The 23873-nt window shown below is 35.2% G+C and overlaps 1 protein-coding gene across 2 annotated transcripts in view; it reads left to right on the top strand.

Annotated features, from left to right (window-relative positions):
* Positions 1–23873, top strand: part of LOC149423733 (uncharacterized) — a 290673-nt gene that overhangs the window by 182110 nt on the left and 84690 nt on the right. For both annotated transcript variants that reach the window (XM_089631785.1, XM_089631783.1), the window contains exon 5: positions 19187–19228. The gene's annotated coding sequence lies outside the window, so the exon portion shown is untranslated. The remainder of the gene's footprint in view (positions 1–19186; positions 19229–23873) is intronic.

Raw genomic sequence — 23873 nt, 5'->3', positions numbered from 1 at the left:
AAAGGTTATTGAAGTATAGAAATAAAAACAAAAGTTATGAAAAACATGTTTCAAAAAACATATCCAATACCCCTTTTTGAATCAAGGGGTCGTATTATTATTTAGTTACCCCTAGCCTAGCAAACTTGACGATTTTTAAAGCGGAAACAATCGTTTCAATTTTGTTGATACAGTTTTCTTCTCATAAATTAAAAAGGGATTTTTTTAAGTACTTATTTGAAAATCTTAGGAACAAAACATTTTAATAATATTTCCTTCCAATCGATTAATATACGTACACATCGTATCTACTTAAATATACGTATAAATCGTACCTACTTAAATATACGTTTACATCGTATCTACTTAAAGATACGTAGACATCGTATCTACTTAAATATACGTAGAAATCGTACCTTCTTAAATATACGTAGACATCGTACCTATTTAAATATACGTAGACATTGTACTTACTTAAATATACGTAGACATCGTACATACTCAAATATACGTAGACATAGTACATACTCAAATATACGTAGACATCGTACCAACTTCAATAAAGCCAAGCAACTTAACTTAGTCACTTTCCAGTTTCGCATCGGGAATTTAAAAAAAAACGGATAATAAATCTCTGTTAATTTTTAATTATTTTAGTCAGTTTGCCTATAAAATTAATTTATCAAAAAAGTCCAAAATGCTCTCACTTAAAAATACGCTGCCTCTCGAGAGGCAATTATAATAAAAAAAGTTTCTTCATTTTATTTATGTATATATTTACAACCCTAAATAACGTTTTCTTCGCATAATTCCGGTCGAATTTCCTTAAAATCTCATTAATTTCAACCTTAAAAGATGAGTAAACACTTTAATAGCGTGGACATCTACAGATAATCCTCGGGAAACCTTTTAAGCTGACATAAGTTATATTTCTTTGGATAATCTTAACGAGTTCTGCCCGATTTCATTTAGGCAATTTCAAAAACGTTTGCATCAACAAAATTCATAATCTTCGCCGAAACTAAGAAGAAACAGGGTGGGTTTGGACTTGTCGAAAATAAATAATTTACAAATTATTCAATCTGATTAAGTTCATTTTGTTTCGAAAAAGTTTTGAGGGGACTACGCACACACAAAAATAATCCAATAATCGTGCCACATTTCTAATTTTTAAGATAACGTAATTTCAGAACGTTCTAGAATAATACATACAAACGTTGCAGTATAAAGACTAAAACATTGATCATAGTAGTCAAAATCATATATGATGTTGAAAACAAGTGAGAAATAACTATAATTTAAAAAAAGTGTTTTTCATAAATTTTACACCAAAATTAATTTTAGAAAGACATTACATAAAGAAATCCTACAAACCGTAAAAAATTATTGTAGTTAATATGTTTTGTTTTCTCAGCTTTTGAAGCAGCCTCTCCAGTATACCATAAAACAGCTTCATCAAAGAGCTTTTTTCACTTAATATTTGACGCAGGATACAATGCGGTTTTAATTGCTCGTATAAGTTTCGCCCCTGGCGCATCTCTTGTGGTTGTCTGAAACTACCCTTTAATATTCATATTCCATTCCAAACGACAAACATACTTCCTCTTTGAAGGCTACCCATATAGAAATTGCAACTTTTTTATACCGCTCTACAAAGAGATATCACAGTGACACGTCGAGTACTCTTCAAACATAAAGCAAAATAGAGGCATGTGGTAAAATGTTACCGACCTAATATCAAGCTGTGAGTTTTCTGTTTAGTAATTAACTTCAGCCCTTTTTGTATCATCATGTTTATCTTAATAGATTTCAAACAATTTTAATAAACTGTTAATAAGGTTATAACGACGTGGTGATTTTTCATATTAATTATGGATTGTCGGTTTGTATGGTAAATATTTTATTCAAAATTTTGAAAATTCAAAAACTATTTTGCTTTACTCGAGAGTTTAATTGGAATGTATGGTATTTAATGCTTGAACTAACAGTCGAAAGTATTAATTTCAAATATTTGAAAATGGTCAGGTATCATATTTGTAAATATCTTGCAGGAACAGTATAATTCATATAAGATACGTTCGTTTTAGTTTATTTATTCTATTGATTCAAAATCACGTACCTCCTCGTACTAACGACTTTACTGATTTACCACAATATGTGCTAATTTCGCTTACGTGCTTTAATTACAAATTATTTTTAAGAAAATTCAAAAGTGCATAAAACGTATAATTTCCATTACACAGCAAATGTATTTCAAGTGCGTTTCTAGAAGGAAAAAAAAACGTTTATCGTTTTCTGAATATCTCAATGATCATGGAATTCACTTCTGCCAAGTATTTAAAAGGGTGCTTGCGTTTGCAGTGTATTGGTCGGAATCTGCTGAAGAGGAATGGCGGGCAGAGTGGAACCAGTTACCACAGAACCCTAAAGAGAAGGGCACATTTAATATAATACGGGAAAGTTTCTACGGACATAAATTATTGTTTGAATAATTCTGCTTGGGGTTGAATTAAAAATAAAAACAAACATGCTAAAGAATAATTTACAATATAAGTTAGTTATTTATATTAGGTTTCCTTTGTGCGATGTTTGACAAACACGCTACTGATATACAAATAAGCTAAAATACGAGAAGATAAATTTTTTTTATTATTTTAAACTTGGGAAGACTGCTGTAATTGCAATGCAGAGATAACTAAAATTTCATTTTTGTATTGAATGTGTACGTAAAATAAGATGCTTTGAAAGCCACGTCTAGCTATTAGAATTTACAATAAATATCTTTTATGTATCTTTATTAAAAATCCAGTAGTTTGTGCGACAAAAAAATCACATGGAAAAAAAAACATCGAAAATATTTAAAATATTCAGATTTTTCACTTTCAATCAAACGCTAGTAAAAGTATAAAAAAGATTTTTCATTTTCTAAAGCGTATTGCACACCTTCCCCGCATCCCCAAACATGGGGGATGTTTCAAAGAGATGTGTCATCAAAGCCTGATATTAATAGACGGAAATAAATATCTGTATAGTAGGTACCATCTCTCTATTTTCCAAAGTGTTTCTTTGATCTCGGTAAAATAACACCATAAACGTGCGATATGCGTGTAGAACGTATACAGTGATATAAAATATACGAGGTAGGTCTTCAGTAAGCTTTAAACATTTACGGCACGTTCCAGAGCGGAAGATACTCTGAGTATCGCCCTGGTGTAAGACCACCATTTAGAATAATTCTGAATGGTGGTCTTGCACCAGATTTTACCATTGGCCTTACCATTACGTTTCAATTATTGAAACATTACTTGAAATGGCATTGGTCGTTTCGGTTACTAGATCTGAATAGTCAAATACTTCCCCACCTTCATCTTACCCATCTCACTACCTTCCTCTCTCCTACTACCTTCAGCCTCAAAACGGTTCCATGATAACTCAACACAGAGACAATTCAACACACTTTTAAAAAGTGATATAAAGTCATTAGAAACGATGAAAATTTTTTTTTTTAACCTATCCTAACCTAACCTACATAACCCAGTTAATAAAGTTTTTGTTTTATCACTTTCCATGACTTTATTTAACCTTTTAGAGATGTGATGAATTATCATTGTGATGATTTGTCCGGTTACCAATCAAAACATACCACAATTGGGGATGCTATAGTCTCGCTGGTTCCAGACGGTTGGGAGTAGTTAAGACTCTTCTGCGGTTTCACATACGAATTTTTTTTTTAAATTTACATTCTACTCGAGAATTTTATTTTTTCTAGTCAATGGCACACCTCGTATAATCTTTGTTCGCGCATATAACGGTGAAGTCCATATAACATGTGCAAGGTATCTATCTACTTTAGAGCTCTCCGTGATTAATATGTGTTTTTATTTTACCCTAAGGGTAAATATTATGTGTGACTAAATAAACAGGTAACCCTTTTGAAGGGTTGCGTACCTTTTCTAAATATTTTTCGTTCAACATTATGTTTAGCTCTGTTTTTCCTATCATTTTATTGATCATTAGAAACCAAAATAACAGGTCGCTGTAAATTGGTAAACAAAGCTTTGTACAAAAATGCATTTTATGAAAAATAAAAAATATCTCTAAATATGTCGACGGCGAATCCTCCATGTAAAAGATCGAAGGAGCGACGAATCAAGCGGAGATGATGGCAGTGGAGTGGTCGAGGCGATTAAGTCGGTGGCTCAACACCGCGTTGGTGGAGACTGGACTTGTAGATGGTGTTCAGTGCTGGAGATGACGTTGAGTCTTCCTTGCACTCCAGTGTGAAACATGAGAGCCGAAAGTATGATTGACCTGGTCGGCAGATACGCGGGAGATACAGGCTAGCGAAGATGTCGCAGGGTCTAGGCTCGTGGAGGACGCTGGCCAGGGAAGTTGTCCAAGGCCAAGACGTTATTGTAGCCTCATTTATGCTCATGCACAGCCGGGCGTTGTGGTTCCGTGGCCCGTGGCGGCGCGGTGAAGTTAGTTGAGGCGCGATGGGGGCCGGCCGAAAAGTCTGCCCGACTCAGTTAGCGACGCGCACTCGCAGCGGGTACTCACTTGTATGATTGACTATTGAATATTTCAATTATATAGGTGCAAATGAGTTCGAGACTAATCCATCGAGTACCTTTCGATGTTTCGCTAGTAGGTTCTAAGGCAATGTGAGTTGCACTTATGAAAGTTCCCGCACATTCTGGTAGCTACCGCTACAACCTTATACATTAAAATGCGCTCACCAGGCAACACGTCACTAGGGAGACATTTTGGGTGTGTATGGATTTTGAAATAGTCGCCAATTACTCTGGTAACTTTATTATGTTCTTTTTTCAATTTAAATCATTAAAAAAATCTGTAGGTATTTGAAGATTTTTTTTATATGGTTTTGAAAAAAAAAAACATCAATAACTTACCGTTGACCAAAATTTTATATCTCATTTTTTACTGCAAATAATGTCAGGAAACACTAGTTACAGTAAATCAAGTACGTCCCTTAACACCCTGTGTATAATGTTGTGCAAACACACACATAAAATACACATCTCATCAATAATTCTATATTATTTTTTGAAAGAGGTCTTAGCTTCTTGAGATATTTTCAATGAAGTGAGTTTTTCCCCGAAAAGGCTCATGTTACTGGATGAAGTAATCTGTTCCTCTGCTGAGCTATGATTCTATGGAGGCCGGAGAACGTGATAATAAGGTATGGATTGTCCATGCTTACACACTCTAAAACGTTGCAAAATAAATAAATAATGAAACATTTTAAGAATGTTTTGGGATTTTTGCTACCTAACAATTTACTTTGACGTCCATTTAAAACTCGATAAATAGGTTAGGTATTGACACATTGTAATATTGTCGTAAAATTAAATACAAGAGTAAACGCATTATTTTCATAAGAATTTTTGATGAATCGAAAATATTAGCTTTGGGCTAAGAAAAGGTGAAAGTCACTTTCTCAACAACGAAATTTTTTGACATTTAACAACCTTAAATATCAATTTTTCATTCGAAACATTATCGGAAAAGAATATGTAGTTATTTAACAGTAGATATAAAAAACCTAGGTATTTTATGTGTGAGAAACCGTATGACTTACAATACCTTAATATTTATATTTAAGCTTAAAAATAAGATGCTCCCGAAATATATGTTTACGAATGTAAATTTTTATTTCGAAATACATGGCTACCCCATCAGAAGCTTTGGAGATTTTAGACTCAATAAAATATATTTATCGGGAACGCAAAATAATCTTTATTTTAAATGATTCAAGATATTGCATGAACTACCGAAATGTTAAAGAAGCTAAAAGCCTCGCAGCTTTTCGTGGGTTAGGTATGCCAAAAACTTTATATTTTATATGTACTGTTTTTCAAGATGTAATTTTTATTTTATTTTTATAAATAAATAAGAAATCCTTCCTCCCTCTGCATCCCTAGTTTTCGATGAAGATCTTTTCACATTTGGATTTGGTTGGATTCAAAAAGAAGATTTTTACACAATGGCACGTTCTTTGGAAAATGCGACTCCTCTTTTAATATCTTATACGGCACAAACATCGATGGGGGTGCCTCCAGTATTCTATTGTATTGCAGATTTCTTTCGATTTACAAGCACGTACAGGTAATCCATTTTAAAGAGACCATTTTTTGTGTAGTGGTGTACTAGATGGATCAAAAAAAAAAAATTTTTATAAAAAAAATTTCAGGAAGTTGAAATGTGAAAGAAAAAAAAGATAAAGAGAAAAAGTACATTTAAACAGAATTGAATACACTCAGTATCTTTGGTCATTTTTGGGGTAAGAGAGGACTGCAGGCGGGTGCACCAAACTAGTTTGGAATTTTTTTTTTAACTTTTGGTATTATCGGTGCGCACACATACATGTATCCTTTTTTAAATGTTTTGCCTGTAAGCGATTGTACTTTTTATTTTGGACAAATTTTAAGAAATCTCTAAATTTCACAATTTTATAGTAGGTACAATGCACGTATGATATAAAAAAAAGAATATAGAAAAGCGTGTATGGATTACAACATCACCGTTACTCAAAATGGCATAGTAAATATAAAATAGTTGCTGGGAATTTAAATTTGTTCTTCAGTCTAAGGTCTACGATTGTTAATCTTTATTTTGGAATTTATGACTGACAAGTTTAGTGTGAATGTGTTTTCTGTAACGATCAGACATCACGAATGTTGGAGTAGTACTGGCACAAACTTTCATAATTTTTCTTTAAAACGAGATATTTTTAGTCGAGTTATTGAAGTCTGAAATTACTTCATTAGAAACTGGCGCCATTGGCATCGGTTTTAAATACGTTCTCACGTAAAAAAATAATTATAAACACATATCTCATTAAATAACAAATAAATAAATAAATTATTGAATAATTGTGTTGGCTAAACCGTACCTATTTATTTGCATTATTCCTAAAGAAAATAATTGAATTCCATGAACACAACCACGACGATAACACCGTATTTCGGAATAGTTTGTTAAGTTTGAATTTGCGTTGGAAGCAGTACTGCATTCGATGATCGTTTTAGCGTTGCAAAAATTGATCAAGATACGATGCATATTTGTAAGCAATGCATTCAATATTTGTGTTGCACTTATCGGTTTGCATTCCGATACTGCTTGAGAATCATTCTAACCAAGAAGTGCTAAATAAATATCGCACCTCTTCAATGAGAAAAATGCATAAAAATTTTACTACGTAATGCACGATGAAATGACAAAAAAGTATTTTCATTATATTTCAGATACTATCCGCCATTTCGTAAAATAAAAATAAAAAATCTTTTGAAAATACTTTAAACAAACAAACCTCAAATTTTTCTGCAGTTATTTTTCATCCGATATGAGTGCAAGATTTAATTTTAAAATCCAATAGCAAGAATCGAAGTCTCGGAGCTATGGGTGGAACATACACGTAGTATCAGATCTATTCACCAAAGTTCAAAGCTTAAAAAAAATATGTCTTCACTGCGGGAATTGAGCTCAATTGATCTGACTCTGAACTAATAGTCATTTCCAATGAGCTATCGACGACGTGAAGTCAATGTTTGAAAAACGCATTATGCTGTCTCATCGATACTGCACTTCTAAATATAAATATTATTATCCTTCGCGATTGATGAAGAGAGGAGTGGGAGATAAAAAATACAATATGAGCTCTTGATATATCAAGTATTTACTTGTAAACACGGATAAGAAGATTCCCAGACGGCAATACCAGTTTCTCAGAATATTATAAATATATCGTGGCTCTTAGAGAGATGAGTAATACTATTATTGAGCAACGCATCGGTGCTTCTGTTGCATTGTTTAATATATTAAATTTGCTTTACGTGGACTCATTGTAAGAGATTTACTATCGTAAGGATGCAAAGATGATTATCAGTGGGACGAAGGATAGAACAGTAAAGTTATACGCAATTGCAACACAGTGGCAAATAAGTAACTATCTACCTAGGTACTTGTAAATTCATACATTTTTACATGGGCTGAGCTAATCTTGCTAACAGCTGTGTGTTTATTTGTTCACTGTACATGATTTCGATACGCATTTACAATTACATTTATAAGTATGTACCCGCATTAAAATTATATTTATTATGCTTCGATATAGGATATTTTATCCATACGCACGTATTTATGGCAGTTAGTTACTACTTTTCAAATGTTTTGAAAGTGGATATAATTAAATGTAAAATAATGTGGAAGTTGGAACGGAAAATGTATCGGTATCGAATTATGCCATCGATAGTAATAATGCTCGTTCAACTAGAGTGGAAGTATTTCTGACCGACAAAACTGCGCAAGAAAGCGTGAATGCGTATGTACAATGAACGGTATTTCTAAATAATGCTACGGTATTCAAATTTGTGCGATTGCATTGACTATTTCGTTGCATTGGAAAGACTTGATAGCTTCATTTTTACGTTATCCTTGTTCTTTGAAATAATAGTATTTTTATCGAATCGATTAGGTACTATTTCTACATTATCGGGCTCGTTATCAGAGGCTGTGAATTTATTTATTTACGCAAGATAATAATAAGAATCATGGTTTAAATGAGGTAAAAAAAAAACGATATTATTATTAAGTAGCACAGACCAGTGAAAAATCACAGGTTAAACCTTAGGATTTATGAAGCTGATGTATGCTTTACAAAAATAAAAAAATCTTTATATTATAACTTTGTATTGGCAAATAATAAGAGTGATGATCAGAATTAACCCCGTTAGTAAACTTGAATAGTGATTCAGAAGTAGGTCTGCCATTTTTTTACAGATTTAAATTAAAATTAAAACAAAAGTATTCGTAAATATTTTTTTTGTAACTACTAGTCTGACATGATTTAAACTCATCAGTTTCAATTTTTAAAATTTTATTGAATCTAAATAACCTTACACATAACCAGGAATACAATTTAAAATCTATAATTCACCCATCCACCGACAACTGAAATTAGTATGTTTTATAATATATAAGTGTAGTTAATATTTTGAACAGAATTGAGTGGTTTTTTTTATCAATTTCGTTTTATTAAAAAAAGATTCACATGCAATGGGTTTGTATTATAAAAAAATGATTTACTATAGTAAGGTATGCCTTATTGCATTATTTTAAATTAAATTGAATGTTGAATGATAAAATTTAGATTAAGGATCCATTTAAAACGACATCAACTGCATTTCTGGTATTCATACTATATCTCAGAGGTTCAATTTGAATTTGAACACTATAAGAAATGAGCTTTTTAAAAATCAGTTTTTATGCTATGCGGGATGGGTCAAAACGATAACAAGTTCAGAATTACAATTATTACTTAATTTAGACAGATTATTAATAAATTTGAACACAACAGCTACTATTTTTACTTTTTCTTGTAAAACAATTAATTTGAAACCGGCCGCACTAATTTATTTACTTCATTTATGCTTTAACTCTCCTTTTAGGGTTTTTTTTTACATATTGTGAATAGTAAAAATGATACAGTATTTATCATACATAATTGTGCCTAAGTAAAAATCTTTTGTTTTTATTAAGTGATAAATTAAAGACGTCTATTGACTCGGTATAATTATTTTCATACGTTTTTTGGACAGTAAAAAATGCAGCGGTTAGTCCTAGAATTATTTCCATAAGTTTTCTGGACAGTGAGGTATGTGGCGGTTAGTCCCAGAACTATTTACATAAGTTTTCTGGACAGTGAGGAATGCGGCGGTTAGTCCCAGAACTATTTACATAAGTTTTCTGGACAGTGAGGAATGCGGCGGTTAGTCCCAGAACTATTTACATAAGTTCTCTCGACAGTGAGGAATGCGGCAGTTAGTCCCAGAACTATGTACATGAGTTTTCCGGACAATGAGAAATGTGGCGGTTAGTCCCAAAATTATTTCCATAAGTTTTCTGGACAGTGAGGAATGTGGAGGTTAGTCCCAGAACTATTTACATAAGTTTTCTGGACAGAGAGAAATGCGGCGGTTAGTCCCAAAATTATTTCCAAAAGTTTTCCGAATAATGAGGAATGCGGCGGTTTGTCCCAAAATGTCTATACCGAAATAAATTTAGTTCGACAAATTAGCTGGAACACCTATTTTAAAACTAAGATAGTTACTTTATTCGATGGTTTCTTTATTCGAGTACCTAGACAAACTTTTTTTCATTTGTTGAGATTAATCAAATATGCTTAGACCTACAAACAACACACATTCAAAATTACATGGTGACGATGATCAGCCACGAGGTGCCAAATATACAGCTGAGGTAGTTTTAGTGTTAAGGCGATGCACTACGTCGTGTAATATTTTAAATTGAGCCGCTATCAATAACAATCTTTACGTAGGTGGAGATAAGGTTTAAATTCCCGCTTAACACGATCCGCCTGTTTTGATTTATGCAAGAAAAAACATGGCCAAAAAGTGCCATTTATTTTATTTTGTGGATGTTCAGGAATAAATATTTAATTTTTATTCGATCATTTTATAAATAACTTAATTTTCCAAATTATACAATAAAATCATAACCAAAAATGGGTTCGTAAGTAGGAGATTTTGAACTTCAAAGCAATTTTCATAGGCCTTTATACTATTTTTTTCTGGGCTTATAAAAAGACTTATCTAAAAAATACTCGATTATTTCAAAGGCCAAGATGTATTCTAATCGCAGTATTTAATGAAAGCATCTGAAACATTTCTAGGCGACCAAATTTTCAAACCAAAAACACATGATTTTGCATTACTACGTATGGATCGCCTAAAATTATTATTTGTGAGTCAAAAAACATTGGCATCATTAAAAATAAATTAAAGTACATAAGTCTAGCTTACCGACATTTCAAACAAGCAATATAATAGTAACATATTACGCTTTTGAGTTGACCGACATAAAAATTTGAATACACTTTTTGTATAAAGCAGTGGTCAGTAAACAGATTAAAATAACAAATCATCTTATAATGTCTACGTTTATTTTTAACACTTGACCTAGTTTATATTATCATTGTTCAAAAAATAAAGATTAATATTTTAACTTGAAAATAATTACATTTCGTATCGTATCTATCTAATCCGTCTGTGGGGAAATTAAATCAAGGCTACACTCGATGCACATTAATTTCATTATGTTAAATTGTTCTCGTAACAAAGGTTCTGGTTTGAATGCAGCTGACTGTATTTATTAATAATTTTTAAAAAATTACGTTTTAAGCAAAAACGAGGGATGGAAAGGTTGATAGAGATATTGAAAAAAAATGGTAAATGCAGGTGACTCCATTAATGGAAGACTCAAAGTGGTTGGCGCTATTAAAAAATGTCCAAAGAAACGTTAATAACAGTCCACTATGCATTGCTGACACCTACACTAATGTATGTCAGTGAAGCACGAAATTGGCAGAGGAAAGATGAAAGTAGACTGAGTCATATCGAATGAGATCTCCGAGGTTTGTATGTAGTAAACCCATGAATGATCGTGTGACAAATGCGGATTCACAAGGAAAACAAGACTGATGTTAGCGTATTGAAAAAGACAAAAAAAGGACCCTTGGATAATTTGGGTATGTAAAGCAAATAAAAGAAAAAACAACTGTAAACAGAATATGACGCAAATACGAATGGTAGAAGTCTGAAACGCCCGACGAAGACATGGCAATATCAAGTGAAAGTGGTAAGAGAATCATAGACCTTGAGGATATTCAAATTTTAAATCTCTCTTCTCGATAGCCTGAAAGAGCCTGAAAGAGCCTGAAAGAACCGAATAAATACATTAATAAAACTTAAATTCAATTCAATAAATTTCTTGTTAACTGAACAAAATGTTGAATAACTGTAAGGATGTGATATATTGGGTTATTTTATTCGTGGATTCATATTATGTAGCTGTATTTATATAGTTTTTATTTTTTATTTATGTATATTATAAAGTGAAGTATTTATATATTTTTAATTATCTTCAAAAAATCAAAAATAAAAAAAATCTAAATTAAGCGAACCAAATACTTGAAGTAAGATATGTCAAGAGTCAAAATAACAAAATATTATATTTGAGACAATGTATGAATGTAAATGGGGCAAGGAATGTTTACCAAGACTGTTTTTTTGGCGGCCTGTCCTCTCTGTTTTTCCCTGCTGAGAAACGGCCCGATTGTTAGTTAGTAAGCAAAGATTTATAATAAACATACGTTAATGTTGTGATAAATTAAGATTTATAAAGTTGTGTAAATCTTAACTTGTTTTAAACTTCGTAATATCGTGGATACAATAGAATTACTGTGAATACTTACAATTACTACAGCAATAGAATTACTGTGAATACCTGCAATTTTTCTAACAATATAATTATTGTGAATATCTACAATTTCTTCTAGCAATAGAATTACTGTGAATACCTACAATCACTCCTAACAATAGAATTACTGTGAATACTTACATTTACTCATTGAAGTTAGTGTGAACTCATAGAATTAGTGTGAATATGTACAATTACTCTAAACAATAGTATTAATACGAATACCTACAATTACTCCAAACAATATAAAGGTTTATGTACGTTTAACTACAGAAATCAATTTACATCGGTAACGTTAAAACATAAATTGCTGCACAAGTAGGAACTTTTAAACGTCACTGAAAGGTTTTTTGTTTACTTTCATTACGATTAATTTATTTTAGCTTTGCTTTACAGCTCATTATTCGCAATACAAAGCTGTAGCCACGAAAGCTTTTTGCTGACAGCAATAATTAATCCAATACATGTCGTTGAATGGATTTAATAGAACAATGAACACAAATATTAACGTGTTTTGTGATGGTTGAATATATATTTTTAGTAGCGAAATTAATTCATTACTGCAAAAACAGTATAATTTTTGTTGTGGTATTATAAAATTACAAAATTAATTCATTATTTTATTTTCAGTACATCCGTAAAATGCCACCGTTCTTATAATAGCTGATGGTGTAATGGTCACTGGTCAGGATAGTCCAAAGCATTTCATTATAAACTATATAATTTAGTTTTTTTTCAAACCGCACAGGAGTCCCAACCCCCAACTGCGCCCAACCGTTTGGAGCCAGTGAGACTATGGCATCCCCAATTGGGGTATTGAAGCTGATCGTAGTGGGAAGGAGAAGTAAATAGGGAATATGAAGGTTGGAAAGTGCCTGGCTTTTCAGATCTTTTCACCAAACATGGCCAAAGCCATTTCATGCAACGTTTAAATTGTGAATGGTGATCCTTCACCATGTCGTTACTGATAGTATTTTCCGGTCTGGAACGTGCCGCGAATATAATACATATTTTTTTGTAAATGAGCAATTTCTAAAATAGCACAAATTAATCAAATAAAATTTACTTGAGCACGCCGGGATTCGAACCCGAAACCTCCAGCTTGCTAGTAGAGAGCTTCACCCCTCGACCATGGAAGTTGTGATCTACGTGACATTCTAAAATTCAAAAATACGTAATTATTATATTTTAGGTACCTTTACGTAATGAATTTATGCCGCCGTTCTTCTAAAAGCTGGTTGTGTAATGGTCACTGTTCGATTCTCGGTCGCAAATTTCTGTTTTAAAATTTTCATGTTAAAAACAACGTATTTTTATAAATCATATTACGGTTTTTGTTGAACGTAACATTCTTAAATTAAAAAAAACTATATAATTTTTTCAGAACATAAGTTCTGATATAGATAATGAATTTATAATGAATAAACAATGAATTTATGCCGCTTTTCTCAAAATAGTTGCTTCTAAGCAGTTGATCGGTCTTTGATTCTCGGCTGAGGCAATATCTTATATTTTAATATTTTGATTTAATTTTTTACATTTACTTAAAAATATTTTTTTATAAAAACTAAAATAAATGCATTTACGTAGAACCGACATGATTGTTCACGTCTATCTATCAATCTATATAAATAAAAATCTAAATGTTCGTTTGTTCAAAATCTAAAATCTCCGAAAATTCTTCACCGATTGCTTTGAAATTTTGACACAACATTGCATTCAAATACGCCTGTGTTTTTTTATACGTATATTTTGTAGATATCACCTTTGACAGGTATAAACATGCTTTATTGAAATGTGTTGAACGAACATGCTCTTTTGAAAAACAGCGCCATCTGTTGGACTTAAAATCTCTATCTGCAAACTGAGCCACTGCAACGCATGGCGGGGTATAGGGTATAATAAATAAATAGCAGGCTTTATACTGAAAGTTGTTTTTCAATATTTAAAGAAGAAAACATTTAATAAATTGTTATGTTGATGCGTTTTTATTTCATTATAATATATGTCAGACACTAAAGTAAAAACTTTAACAGAATGTTTATATTCAACTTAATCTCTGATATAAAATCTTTATTTTTAGTTCATAATCCTTGAAAAATTTTTTTTTTAATATCCGTTTTCTTACTAAAAGAACTATTGTTTTCAGTGTTTTCGATTGATGATTTTATCCGAAAAATTGATTTCTTTTATAAAGGAAATTCTCACGAAGTTGCTCCACTTAATTTGAATGTTAATTTTTAAATAATTCATGACAGGTATCAGTTATAAACATACTATTATAATTTTTGTAACGTGTTCTCTAAATGACAATTTGCAATAATTCAATTGCAAATTGTTATGTCCTACCTCAGAAGTGAATATGATTTGCACATCATATAACATGTCCAAGTAATGCTTTTTGTTCTGTAAAAACCCTTATATTACTATAGACTGCGAGATATAAGTATATTGACTAACCTTCTATTAAATTAATTAAATTATATCCACCTGTCAAACCTTGAATTAGACAATATCATATCAATCAAACTGTTAAAGGTGTTGAATGAAATATTTAAAGAAGTAATAAACTCAAAATTCTGACATAAATTATAATTGGTCACGATCATAATAATTATTATTTACCTCTCTTGCTTTCTGTCCTCCTGTGAACTATTTGTTTTGCCCAGATGTTTACTTTTAACGAATACATACTGAGAATAATGGGCAGTGATTAATGTTAACAAAGAAACGATTTAAGTTTTAAAGTAGATAACCGTGGTTTACCCTGAGGTTAAAAAATTAAACGCACACCCAAATATGATTTACATAATCGATAGCCATAAACAGAAGTCTGCCGCAGTTCGGCGCTGAAGAATGATTGTTCTTTCCGTTCTGACTGACAAGTTAGGTTTAAGTTTTGTATAAATCGTGTTTTCAAAGCTCGGTTAAAGTGTCGAGTCACTAACTTTTCAAATTGATTACTAATAAGTGTTAATTCTTTATGACAGCTTTGTATGTGTTTATGACAAGTAATTTTAAAATAATTAACAATATAGAATATGACATAATTTTGGTGTAAACTCTCAGGTATAATTTTATGCGGATGACTTTCATTGTATCTTTAAATGTTGCATTTATCGAAATAACGCAGGTATGTTCGGGATTTTTTATGGTTGCTTTGTTTTTTTTTTTTTATTTATGTGAACATCTAACAAGAGTCCCAACAACCGAGAGCCAGTGAGATGTAGTGAGGCTGAAGGTAGTGAGGAAGGGAAGGAGATGGAAAAGAGGAAGTTTGAAAAGTACCTGGCTGTTCAGATCCGGTCACCAAACACGTGCTAAAGCCATTTCAAGATTTTTTTATTTATTAATGCTGTTTTTTCACCAAGGCAGTACTGAGAGTTTGTATATTCCGCTCTGGAACGTGCCGAAAATATGTATAAATGTAAATATATATATATTGCAGCACTACTGTCTCCCAGAATGATTGAATGTATGTTGCAGTATGAATGTGTAAGTCCGAGAATAATGTGGATTAGGTTCAAAATCGGTTTGACAAGGGTGTTTCTTGTTGTTTGTTATGCCCCTGTCAATTTTGAGAGTGACGAAGAGAAAGATGATTTTTGGACTGGTGTGAATGATGTGATGAGACTGAAAAATATTAATGAAAGGATTATAATGGCAGGCGATTTGAATGGGTGGGTAGGAATTAGACGTGACGGATTTGAATCGGCCTTAGGTATGTTTGGGGATAAAAGAACGAATGACAACGGGAACAGAATACTTGAAGTATGTTTAGAGTGGAACCTTTTTGTGTCCAATACTTTTTTCGATCATAAAGGTATCCACCAATATACGTGGGAAAGAGGAAATGAGAGGTCAATTATCGATTTTGTAGTAATTGACTCTAGGTTGAGAGCCGTTACCGAGGACACGAGAGTTTTCAGAGGGGCAGAGGTTGAAACTGACCACTTTCTGGTGGTGTCGAGAGTAAACCTCTTTCGCGGTTGGCGCTCTAAAGTGAAAACGGTACTAACTCCAACAAGAATCAAAATAGAAAAACTACAAAACGATAATGAGAGGAGTAAGTATGTGAATTGTGCAGAGATGAGATTGAATGAGAAAAAAATGGATGGTCTAAGCATAGACGAAACATGGAACCACATAAAAGTGAGTCTTTGTGAATCTGCTAGAGAGGTGTGTGGAATAAGTACGCAAGGTAGAAAGAAAGGTGATGCATGGTGGGATGATGATATTAAAGCACTGGTCTCAGAGAAGAAGAAAGCATGGTTATGTCTGATTGCGGCTGGCAGTGCTTCCAGCGAAGAGAAGGATCGAGCGAAAGAAGTATATAAGGAATGTAAGAAAAAAGTAAGAGTTGGAGTGAAAGAACGAAAGAAACGCCTGGAAGAGGAAGAAGGAATGAAAATGACAAACCATTTCCAAGAAAACATTAAGTTGTTTTGGAAGGAAGTCAAAAGGTCCCGGTGTGGCCCTGAAACCGGAAGCATGAAAGTAATAAAATCGAAAGATGGAAAAATGTTGACGAATGAGGAAAAAATAAAAGAGAGATGGATGAAGTATTTCGAGGAAGTCTTTGAAAGCGAAGTGAGTGACAGTGATTCTAGCGGCGAATCAGATATGAACGATGATGGACTGAATGTTACCGAAATTAGCATGGATGAGATAGAAAGATCAATTAAGTATATGAAGAATGGTAAGGCTGTCGGTTTCGACAATATTGCTGCTGAATATTTTAAAGGAGGTAGCCGTATAATTCTCACATGGTTGTGCAATCTTTTTAACCAATGTTTAAAGGAAGGTTACACGCCTTTAGATTGGAGAAGAGCAGTGATCATGCCATTATACAAAGGTAAAGGGTCACGTATGGAATGTGGGAATCACAGGGCTATTAGCCTGCTAAGTTCAGTTGGCAAGCTGTATGGTAGAATTTTGATTGAAAGGGTAAGAAAGGAAACAAAGGATAAAATATGGGATGTGCAAGGTGCTTTTATGAGTGGAAGGGGGTGCATGGACCAGATCTTCTCATTGCGTATGCTCACCGAGAAGTTTCTGGCAAAAAACCAGAAACTTTTCTGTGCCTTTGTAGATCTACAAAAAGCATACGACCGAGTCGACAGGAAAAAGCTATGGAAGGTGTTGTCCAAGTATGGAGTGAATGCGAATCTGACTCAGGCAATTGCGTCTCTATATGAGGGAAGCGTTGCATGTGTTAGGGTGAACGGTGGTTTTACGGAGTGGTTTGATATCACAAAAGGTGTTAAACAAGGCTGCGTAATGTCACCGTGGTTATTCAATCTATACATGGATAATTGTATGCAAGAATTGAAAGATGTGGGATTGGGCGCGAATTTGAGTAATCTGAAAGTATGTTGCCTGTTGTATGCTGATGATGCGGTGCTGATTGCTAATAGTATGGATGATCTGCAGTCTCTCGTGTCTAGGATGAACGAAGTATGCGTGAAGAATGAGTTAATGATGAATGTAAGTAAGTCTAAAGTAATGGTGTTTGAAAGAGAAAGTACGAAAACAGTGTGTAATATAGCTGTGAATGAGGAATACTTGGAGCAGGTGGATGAATTTGTGTATTTAGGAAGCATGTTTACGAGTGATGGGAAGGCTGACAGAGATATTGAAAGAAGAGTAAATGCAGGTAACTCCATTAATGGAGGACTGAACGCAGTTGGCGCTAACAAAAAATTGTCCAAAGAAGCGAAGTTAGCAGTCCACAATGGAGTGCTGGTACCTACCCTGATGTATGGAAGTGAGGCATGGAACTGGCAAAGAAAGGATGAAAGTAGATTGAATGCTGTTGAAATGAGATCCCTGAGGCGTATGTGTGGTAAAACCATGTATGATCGTGTGAGGAATGTGGATATCCGCAAAAAGTGCAAGGCTGATGTAAGCGTAATGAGTAAGATCAAGAAAGGGACGCTTAGATGGTTTGGGCATGTAGAGCGAATGAGCGAAGAAAGGAGTGTAAGGAGAATATACGATGCAAATGTGAATGGTAGCAGAAGTCGGGGGCGCCCGAGGAAGACATGGCACGACCAAGTGAATCAGATACTTGAGTCGGGCCATGTCAAGAGTCAGAACAATAGAAGAGTATGTATGAGACGATGTATGAATGTGAATGAGGCAAGGAGTGTGTGCCAAGACAGAGTTGTTTGGCGGTCCGTCCTCTCTGCCTACCCCTGCGGGGAAACGGCGTGATGGTTAGTTAGTTAGTTAGTTAGTTAAATTTTTAAATGAATTTATTGTGAAACAAGACAAATTTATGAAATAAATCTTAAATGGATTTGAGCCCGCGACCACACATGTGTTGAAAGTCATCATCACTCATCTGCGTTATATTTGAAATGGAAACACATTCCAAAATTACCCGTGTCAAGAATTCTTTTATCGTTAATTACCTTGATAAAACATATAAAGTAATAAAAAGCTGTCATGAATGTTCAACACTTTTTATTGAGGGAATCTTAATAATATTGAATGAGCTCTTGAGCTTCTTTTCGCCAGGCGGTTCGTTTAAAAACGAACAATCAGATCCTGCGTAGAAAAGTTCCAGATTTTTCTACGCTACAATCCTTTGCCTTACTTAAGCGAACATTACTTTTCTGCGCAGGGTCTGGTTATTTCAACGTACGCTCTTCGGCGGTCGGCGTTCGACCGATCTCGTCAAAACATTCTCGATCCCTATTGGTGCCAAAAATATGGTCATGTGGTTTGCTTCCAGCTCGTAAGTCTATCATTTTGAATGTCGATGGGTGTACTAAATTGAAGAAGCATAAAAAGTAGTGCACAGTTCCAATTACTAGCATCTTCTCAAAGTGTGATTTCGACCCATGTTTCTTATATTTGCAAAATGACACTCACTTAACCATTTAAATTGTTTTCGTTACAGATATCCCGTTCGAAGACGTCCTATTCTACGCAATAATTGGTGGTAAGTCTAAAACCAATTTTTTGTACATAAATAGTTTAACCGTTTCGGACCGTGTGTATTTTAATATTTTTCCTCCCTTTCCACAGTGAATAAGAATTGGCTGTATTCGCTTTTCAATTTCTGGTATAACCAGCTTTGCGCGCTATTTATATTATTGGATTTTAGCTTACAGCTTTTAAGTTTAGGCGGTAGCCGTATTTAAGGTATTTTATCAATAATTAATTTTAATATAATTTTAAAAATAAATGTCATTTTCTTTGAAATAAGAGCTAATTGCTAAGAGCTAATTCTTTCAATTGAAATTAGCAATAACTTTTGAACTATTGCAACAGCAAAAAAACTTCAAAATTTATAAATAACTGTACCAATTGTTCTAATCCTGCCAGTTTTAATTCAGGTCTGAAATCTCTGAAATGGTTATAATTTACTAGTGTTGAATTCTCTTACGATACCAAAGTACATTCTTTGCTCAATACTTCCCATGAATCTCATGTGGTTTTCTGCCAATTATTTTCCTGTCGCAACAAAGCCTGTTGTATTTATACCTTCGTGGGAGGGGTTTATAACGAACTCATTGCAGGAAATTAGAAAATCAAGATGCTATCTTGGCAATAGTTAGTCTGATACTATTGCCAACCACAACCCATAATGCAAAGGTGGATGGTCGAATGCTCTCAAGAAAACAGATATTTTTTAATTATAAATAATTGATTGCTTTAAGTTTTTGTCAGATTAAACGAATTCTTTCTGGAATTTGCCTATTGAAGAAAAAAAATATTACGAAAATAATCCTTATATTCGATTCCATTTGAAATGCACGTCATTATTAACTTTGATCATTAAGCATTTATTTTTGTTTTGTTGCTAATACTCACTTAACTCGTTGTCTTTTTATTTCTATGGACCAACCTTGAAATACCTCTCTGGATCATTTGACTTATTTTTCAAGGTAAGCCAAATCTAATTGGGTCAAAAATAACCCACAAAGATATTAAATTTATCGAGAAGATTATGGTAGCGGTAGGAATAGATAAAATATATCATTGTGTTTCTCTCCGGATGATAACTAGCCTAATTTTGTTTATAACTATTTTTATTTGGAAAAAACATAATTCAAAACACAAAAAAGGAATAATTAACAAACGACACAACATGCTAATGTCACAATTTTTTTAACGTTTTTTTTTAAATTATTGTGTTACATTATTAAAACCAAACTATCTAACATAATTCGTATGGGAGTGTAGATCAAATGAATTATAAAATTTAAAAAAAAGATTATTTTGCAAAGATTAGATAACAAATTAAAAATTTTCTTTTTTTTTATATAAACTCCACACAGTTGGCCCTGAAGAAAATAATTTCCCTCAGGGCTTATGTCATCTTTGGGAATGCTGTGTGGAGGGTCTTTTTGTGGAGAGAAAGGAGTGAACATGGGTCTTGAAGAGTCCCATGTTGTAGGAGGGAGGAAACACAGAGGCCGGCAGCTCGTTCCACAGTCGAGCTGTTGAACTTAAGAACGAATCGTAGAAGCCACCCGTTCTCATGTGACAAATGTCAACCGTGTACAAATGTTGGGCGCGCGTTTGGCGTGTATCCCGACTACGCACCGGTGCCGGAGGGATCAATGACGCTAGTTCCTCAGAGCATCTTCTATTGTAATACCGATAGAAAAAGGACAGCATACCTACCTGACGCCTGTACTCTAAACATTTCAGTCCGTTTGTTAAGATTGGCGAATTTATCAATCGGACCGCCCGTTTTTGCACAGAGTCAAGGGTTTTTTTCAGGTATTTAGGGGCTCCGGACCAGAGATGGCTGCCAAATTCGACAGTAGGGCGCACTTGCGATTTGTACAGGGTCAGCAGTTGTGTACTATTAAAGTATCTGCGGGCCCTGGACAGTACGCCCAGCTTCTGAGAGGCCAACATTACTCTGGCTTCGATGAAACCCCCGTACCTGAGCTGGTCACTTATAGCTACACCAAGCATATCAATGGAAGGCCTGTTCGGAAGATTGCTTCCGTTGAAGGAGACTATATTATCATTTGGATCCCTTTTAGACGTAATCAGACAGGATTGGGTCTTTGAAACATTAAATTCGACGAGATTATTTTTACCCCAGGAGAAAATACTATTGATATAACCGTCCATTCTCTGCTTCAAAACCCTCCGAGCCATTGGAGTTTGTGTGCCCTTTGGGGGCTTGTCAAACAAAAAGCTATCATGAACTGTACTGTCATCCGCGTAGCAATGAATCGGTGCACATGTCAAAAGGTCATTGATATGCAACAAAAACAAAGTCGGAGACAGAACCGATTCCTGTGGGACGCCAGCATTTATCGAGTGTGAGGAAGAGGTGAAACCGTCAGCAACCGCCTGAATCGACCTATCCCTAAGTCAACAATCTACGTACACAAGGATGCGGGAAGTCCGTAAGAAGGCAATTTGTTGACAAGTCCTCGGTGCCAGACCCGGTCAAAGGCCTTGGATATGTCTAGTGCGACCGTTTGGGTCTCACCGTGACGTTCCAGGCACTGCCCCCAAACATGCGTCACATACGCGAGAAGATCACCGCACGAGCGGTTCCGCCGGAATCCGTATTGACGGTCGTTGATAATTTTGTTCTTCTCGAGGTATGTGAGCAGTTTGTCGTTGATCACACGTTCCATCACTTTGGACAGAACTGATATGATCGCTATGGGGCGGTAGTTGGCCGGGTTGGAGCGGTCACCTTTCTTGGGAATAGGGTGAATGGCCGCTTTTTTCCAACCAGAGGGCACAGTGCCACACTTCAGAGACATTTTGAAGAGCTTTGTCAAAACTGGAACTATTTTCGGTATTCTATCAGGTCCACTAGCTTTGTTAACATGGAGCCCCCGTATAACGTGGAGTACATCCCGATGCCGGATCCTCAGCTTTTTAATATAGAAGCCTTAGTGAGGAACCGACGGCGGAACAGCACCTCCGTCGTCAAGGGTCGAGTTTTTCGCAAACATTTTCCCTAATAGGTTAGCCTTTTCGGTGGCGGTATTTGCTAGTGAGCCGTCAGGTCTGGTAAGAGGTGGCAAACTGGGTTTGCGAAAATTCCGACCTATTGAGCCCGCAAGCGACCAGAATGCTCTGCTGCCATGCGGGCAGGCAGCCAGCTTTTTGCTGATCTGCAGATCGTGTTCGAATTTTGACCTTTTAATGATTCTCTTGCATTCCTTTCCCGATTTGTTGTATGCTGATCTGCTTTCGGGCGTTCAAGATGTGTTGTAGGCTCGGTAAGCCTCGTTTTTTCGTCGAACTGCTTCGGAGCATTGCCGATTGAACCACGGCTTTGAGCCCACACCAGTTTCTTTAGTAATCGATTGTATGAAGCCATCCATCGCCGATTTGATGACTTCACCAATGTCCTAGGCACATCTTGAAGGGTCTGAAGTCCGAAAACAAATAGCTGACCACGGAATAGCGTTGAAATGGGCCCGCATACCGAACCAATCTGCTGACCTATAGTGCCACACTTTTTTCCTCAGCCTCTCATTGGTTGGTTTGAGGTTAACGGGGATTGATGTCGTCACTAGGCAGTGGTCGAATGATCCCAGAGGCGCTGTGATGTCAATCTTATAACCGTGTGGCACAGTAGTTAAGAATAGGTTTAACAGATTGGAGCGGTGAGTCTGGACATCAGGAACCCTTGTAGGCTCCTGAACCAGTTGCTCTAATCCGTAGCAAATGGCAAAGGATTCCGCCTGTCGGCCAGCCGAGTCCGTTGGGCCTGAGAACTTCAACCATGGTTCGTTATGAACATTGAAGTCCCTCAGAACAATAAACTCGGCCGAAGGGTAGCAGGGCAAGAGATCATCAATAGTATCGCTCAAATGTTTTAAGAGTTCGGAAGTGTCTGATTTGCTATGGTTCGGTGAGCGGTATAGACATGCGTAGAATCTTGCCGTACTGGCAAGATTGACGCGCACCCACATTACGTCGAATCTGGAGTTTTCCAGACTCAATAGTCGTACACAGTTGACGTCAGTTCGACTATAGAGGCAGACTCCTCCTTTGAGTCGGAACTTGCTTGCAAGGGTAAAGCCCGGGCAGTCCAGATAGGAGGAGTCTGGCGGCTCGGCTATCTGAGTTTCGGATAGGAAAAGAAGGTTGGGACGTTGGGACAAAAGAAGGTGATGAACAGAATTTTAATTTGTGTGCAGGCCGCGAATGTTGGCAAAATTTACCAACAGTTTTGGCCCGCACCGGGACGCCTGCTACTCACCGCTGTAATGATGTTAAATTTATTTTGATGTATATTCATGATTTTAAGTTTTTTTTTTGTTGTAAGTGTATGAGGTGAAAGGAAGGTCTGGAAAGGAAAGATATGAGGGGTGGGTAGGAATCTGGGGTTCAGGCTGTTCAGGCTGTCCAAGAGTGATGAGTGTTTGGTTCCAGCCCACCCACTGCGGTGCTAGGCGATAGGCTGGGAGAGTCTGGCTGGAGAGGGTATCCAATGTACCCCAAACGCTGCTGCTGGGTCCCCTCCGGTCACGAACCGGCGCAACAGCAGTGGCGGGGTTTTTTCACTCGCTGATGGGGCATTCCACCCTTAGTCGTGAGTCTGAGGGTCGGGCCCCTGTACTATCGAGCGGCCCGGACAGCGGTAACCG

This window comes from Hesperophylax consimilis, chromosome 5 (assembly GCF_061612785.1).
Source record: "Hesperophylax consimilis isolate HC1 chromosome 5, BYU_Hcon_1.0, whole genome shotgun sequence".
Lineage (NCBI taxonomy): Eukaryota > Metazoa > Arthropoda > Insecta > Trichoptera > Limnephilidae > Hesperophylax > Hesperophylax consimilis.
Note: the sequence above shows the minus strand (reverse complement) of the source record. Positions and strands in the feature narration are given on the sequence as shown.